A 6922-nucleotide genomic window follows, 5' to 3' on the forward strand; every position below is an offset into this window, starting at 1 on the left:
CACAGGAAAAGCTGCCTCATCCTACAAATTAAAGCCATAGTCAATTACAAGGCCACTGGTGCTTTGTTTGTTGCCTCCATCTTCTTTAAGAATGCAAAGCCCAGCCATCAAAAACTGCGGATGGGAGCAGAGATTGCTACAATCTTTCTGGGAGGCAAGTTGCCATTATTTTTCAAATTGTAACAGCTGTTGCTACCCTCTGACCTAGTAATTGTACTCCTGGGAATCCATCCAAAAGAAATCATCAGAGGCAAACAAAGATTAAAGCACAAATACATTATTATATGGCTTTGTTAGTATATCAAAGAAAATGAAAATAATTATAAACATCCAACAATTTAAAAAAAGGAATTGATTACAAGATTTTAAAAGGTCACTAAAATCCTGTTTAGAAATCTCCTGGACACAAAGAAAATGTTAATTTATTAATGTTCATGGAAAATAGACACAGTAACCTCACATAAAATTTTTGTGTTAAAAAAATCTTAAGGATCCCTCCAGAATGTATCTCTGGGTACAGAGAATTATGAGCGGTTTTTATTTTCTTCTTTACACTCCCCTTTTCTCCCCGATCCTGCTGCCCACAATAGCATTTGATCCCTTATCCATCAGTGTCATGATATAAAGATGAGTGGGACAACCCCAAACATCACCAAGTTCAAGTCGGACTGGATGATAGTCAAGCAGCCCGTCATATCCATAATTACGCTCTGTGAGCCAAGGCTAAGCTTCTGAATCAGCAACGTCCCCAGGCGGGAGATGGTACAGCAGATCCTCAAAAGTAATGGAGGGGAGAGGTGGCTGGTTGACTGGGGAGGCAGCTGGGGGTAGGGAAGCATTCCAGAAAGAGGAGAACAGCACGAGCAAACCCAAAAACAGGAGACGCATTGTGGATTGGAGGGGAGCTATCTCTCCCCAGAGCACATTCTGCCAGCATCCATCAAAAGGCTGGGGGTTGGGGGGAGGGAAAACTAAAGAGGACAGCGGCAAGCCCAAGTGACTGGGGTGATGTAGGAAGAACTCCACCTATTAGCACGGTGCAGCACACAGTGCACATGCACTGACCATGAATGAATGAATGAATGGTTGAATGGCTCAGGGGCAGAGAGGAGGTTAGAGAAGCAGTTTATAAAATTGAAGGAAACCAGTGAGTTGAAGTTCTCCTTCTAAGGAAGGTGGGTAAAGATCCATTCACACATGTGACCTGTGGCATAAATATACCAATAGATTCCATTATCACAAAGGAATGATTCCTATAAAACGATTAGCAATCAAACCCTAGATTTCACGGCAAAGAAAGGTGAATGCATCCAAACTCCGCACAGACAGCACTAACTGGATGAAAAAGGTAAGTACTATGGCCAAGAGGAAGGCACAGGGAAGCTGCTCTGATGCCCTTCTCTCCTCTCTGAGCAAGAACCCATCCTTCAGGCTTGGATGCCCAAACTCTGTTTGTTTGTCATCACAGACCTCAGAGTACGGGAGCAACTGAAGGCTCTGTACCCACCCCCGCAGCAGTTCCATTCCTAAGCACTTACCTAAGGGAAGCAAAAACGTAAGTCCACACAGACTTTACTTGAATATTCGTAGCAGCTTTATTCTTAACAGCCAGAGTTTATGAGAAGGAAGGGAGAAGGAGGGTGCCTGAGGAGAACTGTGCCCCAGGCAAATGAGTCTGGCTGTGATGTGCAAGGTGGGCCACTTTTGGTTGGAGCAGAGGGAAGGAGAGATGATTAGAAGGGTCTCGAAGTCCCCCAGACATGATGGGAAAAGCCAGTGTGGTCAGAGGAATAAGAAAAGACTGACTGAGCAGGACAGTCACCACAGAGAAGGCCACAACTTGTAGGTGCTGAGGGAAAGAAAGAGAGAAATCTGAACGAGTGGCAGATGATGGTGTTGCAAATGGAAATAGGGCAGTGGGCTTCAAAGCACAGTGCCTGGGCCAGCGGCAACAGCACCACCTGAGAAATTGCTAGAAATGGAGGCTCCAGGCCCTACCTCAGACCTACTGAGTTAGACACTAGTTATCTACCCACTCCCAGAAGAAAGAAGCAATGCATCATTGCTCTCTGTACCGAAAAACTCCCCCCTCAACAAAGGTTTCTGATAATTAGTGCAAAGCAATCCGGAGTGGGCCTTCCCATCCTCCCTCCGGAAGCAGCCACATTAATGCTGGAGTGCTCTGTTAAGAAGTTCATTATGAAAGGAAAACAAAAACCCTTTCCCCCACAGGTCACTTTAGCAAAGAGGAAAACAGTGCACTGTGGAACAGATACTGTTTGGCATAGCCATGCTGCCCCTTCCCCTCTTATAAGGACCACCCACCCCTACCCCCACCCCCAGGCCATGTACCAAAGACACTGCCTCCAGGCACAGCTGATTTGGCCAACACTGGGCCTAAGCTGTGCCTCTCAGATTTTCTCCCCCAAGGATTTAGAACCCGGCTGAGAGGTCTGCAGGCTACCTAAAATGAAGACTGTAAACCAGCAGCTTACAGGGGCCACACCTAAGCATTTTGCTTACCCAAGCAAAAATGAATGTCTGCAGAGACAAAGAATAGAATTACAGAGAAGCAGAGACAATATTTCATGCTAAGAGAGACAGACAGACATGCCCTATGAGGGCATGAGCTGGGTTTTCTTGTTTGTTTTCTTTTTAGCTCATCATTATTACCTAAAACTGGCACACAGGGGTTGAACAGATCCTCGTTCCATGAATTAAAAAAGAGAGAGAGAGAGACAGGAGCTGTCAGCATTCTCACTATTGTTCAGCTCCTGGTTTCAGTCTTTAATGGACTCTGCCCTCATATTCCAGGAGCTGTCCCAGCATCCTTCTCATACATGTCCTCTCTTGCGGAAGCTGATCTGAAGCGGATTTCCGTTACCTGCAACCAGAACAGTCTCACTGAGACACTCCCAAGGTTGCCATTCTAGGAGTCCTACCTGTTTATCCACAAGTCCACTTTATGAAATCTAGCATAGGGAAAACATCAGAAAAACCAAAGCAAAGACTGTACCATTACCTACAGCCACATACTCACAAAATATCAGAAATGAACAAAATGTCTCACAAAGGAGTATCTCACATTTATCGTCCATTCATGCCCAAAAGGACTCGCTATACACTTACTTGTGCTAAACATACCAGAATGCCTACAGCCATAAAAATGGCACTTATGAAATGTGTGAAATAGCACAAAACTGTTTATATCATCATGTTTAGGAGGAACGTGGAACACAAAGTTGTTAATATCTACAATTACAGTTCTATAGTTTTATGAATTACGTCCACAAATAGAAAACTACTAGTTATTGGCAGTTGCACTGAAATGGCGGAGATAGTCATAACTTTTCCTTTCTATTTTATATATTTTCCAATTAACAATGAGCTAATTTTAAAGCTATATCATAAAAATGAGGCACCTGGGTGGTTCTGTCAGTTGAGCGTTCGACTCTTGATTTCAGCTCAGGTCACTATCCCAAGGTTGTGTCCAGCTCTGTGGAGTCTGCTTGGGAGATTCTTTATCTCAGACTCTCTCCTGCCCTCTCTCTCTCTCTAAAATAAAAATAAAAATAAAAATATGGGGCACCTTGGTGGCTCAGTTGACTAAATAGCCGACTTCAGCTCAGGTCATGATCTCACGGTGTGTGAGTTCAAGCCCTGCATCATGCTCTGTGCTGACAGCTCAGAGCATGGATCTGTTTCAGATTCTGTGTTTCCCTCTCTCTGCCCCTTCCCTGCTCATGCTCTGTCTCTTGCTCTCACAAATGAATAAACATTAAAAAAATTAAAAATTGTTTAAAATAAAAATAATAATAAACTATATCAGGGGCACCTGGGTGGCTTAGTCGGTTGAGTGTGTGACTTCAGCTCAGGTCATGATCTCACGGTTCGTGGGTTCGAACCACGTGTTGGGCTCTGTGCTGACTGCTAACTCAGAGCCTGAAGCCTGCTTTGGATTCTGTGTCTCTTTCTCTCTCTACCCCTCCCCTGTTCACACTCTACCTCTCTCTGTCTCTCAAAAATTAATGAAATGTAAAAATAAATAAATAAATAAATAAATAAAAATAAACCATATCATAAAAACAAACATAGAAACCTAACAGGGCACAAGTGCCAGGCATTCCCTGTCATATAGCTCAGAGAGGATCACGCGCTCTCAATAGAAATGCATATCAGATTACAAGAACAAAAGGAAGATAAATGCAAAGAACACATGAAGGTCTAGGAAGACTTTGGTTGTCAGCCAGTGTGCACTGCTAAGAATCTCGTAGATGCAAAGTTCAAAGGCAAGGATGGAAGTGGTGACAGCCCTGTGGGATTACAGGAGAAAGAGGCCAACACCTGTGATGTTGGAAAGACACATTCCAGTATGACAGAACACAGGTCTTGTTTTAAAAGGTTGGTAGTAGAGGAATAATGGTATCTCTCCTTACAGTTTCAGGACCTCCCCAGGTCTGTTAACAGGTCACTGTGAAAACCTGGGGGTGCAGAAAAGGTAGATGGCTGGTCTGAAGGCCTGAACTTGCAGCCTGAACTCAGTCATTAACTTCTGTAGCCCTGGGCCTCTCAGCTTCTGTTTACCTCATCTGTAAAATGCGAGGGTAGAAGTTCTTTTGGTTGTAACTAACAGGAAGTGACTCAAGCTGGCACAAGCAATAATGGGTATTTGTGGGGAGGATCCAGGGGTAGTGCAAGACCCCCAGGGCCGCTGGGTCTTGCAAGTGTCTGGAACCAGGGACTGAAGAGTCCTGGGGAAGCCATGCCGCATCTCTGCCACCTTGGTTCTGTGAACATCTCTCTCTTCTTCCTTCTCTGCTGGCCCACCTTCCACATGCTCTTTGTAACAGAACGCAGCCTCCATACCTCTTCACTCTTACTCTTGCAGCTTCTACCTCTTGATTAACTGGTGTCTTAGCTCAGGCAACCATAACCAAATACCACAGATTGGGTGGCTTAAACAACAGAAATTTATTTATTTTTTTTTTCAATTTGAGAGTGAGAAAGAGAAAGCATGTGAGCATGGGAGAGGGGCAGAGGGAAAGAAAGAGAATCCCAAGCAGGCTCCACGCTCAACACAGATGTGGGGTTCAATCCCACAACCCTGGGACCATGAGCAGAGCCAAAAATCAACTGATTGAACCACCCAGGTGCCCCAGATATGTATTTCAGGACCCACAATTCTAGAGCTGGAAGTCAAGATTAGGGTACCGGCATGGCCCAGTTCTGCTGAGGACATCTGCCTTCTCCCTGTGTCCTCACATGGCTGAAAGAGAGCTCTCTGGCATCTCTCCCTATAAGGACACTGCTCCCATCATGACCTCATCTGAACTTAATTACCTCCCAAGGGCCCCATGTCCAAATAGCATCACATTGGGGTTAGTGCTTCAACATATGAATCTCTGAGGAGCACAACTCAGTCCATAGCAACTAGCTACTTCAAAATCTCACTTCCGTGGTGCCAAGGGAGGAGAAATATAACTGGCTCAGTGTGAGTCCAAGGCATACTTTGATCCAATAAGCCACAGCTGAGTAGAAAAGGCAGGTCATGTGGTACAAACATGGCTGCCAGAGCCTAGCATGACTCCAGGCCTAACTCCACCTTGTCACCTGAATGAAAAGTCACTGGCAGCAGGTCAAGAAGTATTCATTTCCTTTTTGCCAGTATTCCCACAAAACTAAACACTCATTGAGGATAAAGGTTATATCTTATTCTCTACCACCTCCCCACGGCCCATCACAGAACCAGGCACATAGGAGATGTTCAATGACTCTGTTGCTGCTTTTTGGATAAATAAGGCTGGACTTGCTGAGAGAAGGATGAAGAATTTGTGCCCTAAGGATATATACAGACATATCATTATCTTTTAGGATCCAGACTATGCTTTCTACCCTAAAGGTCAAGAAGATGTCCCTTCAAGTCAAACTTTCTTCTTTTTAATCTTTCCCCAAGGAAAATTGTCATATTAATTATTTAGAAATTACTCTATATGTATGTTGAGTTAAAAAAAAATGTACAAAATGTATAGAGGAGAAAAGGAAGCAAAAAACAGGCTATCTACCTTTAAGCGATTAAGACCTGAGCCCAAGACACAAGCCGTTGATACTGGTGAATTAAAAAAAAAAAAACAAATTTATGAGTTAGGAAATACAAAAACAGGGGCACCTGGGTGGCTCAGTTGGTTGGGCATCTGGCTTCGGCTCAGGTCATGATCTCATGGTTTGTGGGTTCGAGCCCCATGTCGGGCTCTGTGCTGAGAGCTCAGAGCCTGGAGCTTGCTTCGGATTCTGTATCTCCCTCTCTCTCTGACTCTCCCCTGCTTGCACTGTCTCTGTCTCTCAAAAATAAAAACATTTAATAAAAAAAAAAAGAAATAAAAAAACATGGGAGATGCCTCAGGGCATCTGGGTGGGATATTGCTCAGTGACTGGTGATAGCTAGCGGTGTGTGCTTTGAGCTTGCAAAACCAACCATTCAATTTAGAATGGTCTAGGAAGAAAAAAATGGACCTTAAAGAAGGAAGGATATCGCTGGGAGCCAGGTGGGATGCCATTCCAGAAGAGAAGTAGCAATGACTCAAGTCAGAGCATGGGAAGCTCATGGCATATGTAGGGATGGTCATAAGAAACAGTGAAAAATAAGGTCGTTTAGAAGTACATTATGGAGGGTCTGAACATCAGAGCAAAATTCTACACTGGATTATTGAAATGTGAGTATACAAACAAGAGACAAGAAGCTGGGGACTGCATGGGTTCTCCAAGGACAAGTCATGCCAGGGAGCTGTTGTGCTGAAAGTTCTAGAGGCTAGAAGTCTAAAACCAAGGTGTTGGTACAGCCACGCTCCCTCCAAGGGCTCTGAGAGGGAGAATCCTTCCTTGACTTCTCCTAGTTTCTAGCGATTGTCTGCAGTTTTGGGTGTTC

This window comes from Suricata suricatta, chromosome 4, assembly GCF_006229205.1.
Source record: "Suricata suricatta isolate VVHF042 chromosome 4, meerkat_22Aug2017_6uvM2_HiC, whole genome shotgun sequence".
Classification (NCBI taxonomy): domain Eukaryota; kingdom Metazoa; phylum Chordata; class Mammalia; order Carnivora; family Herpestidae; genus Suricata; species Suricata suricatta.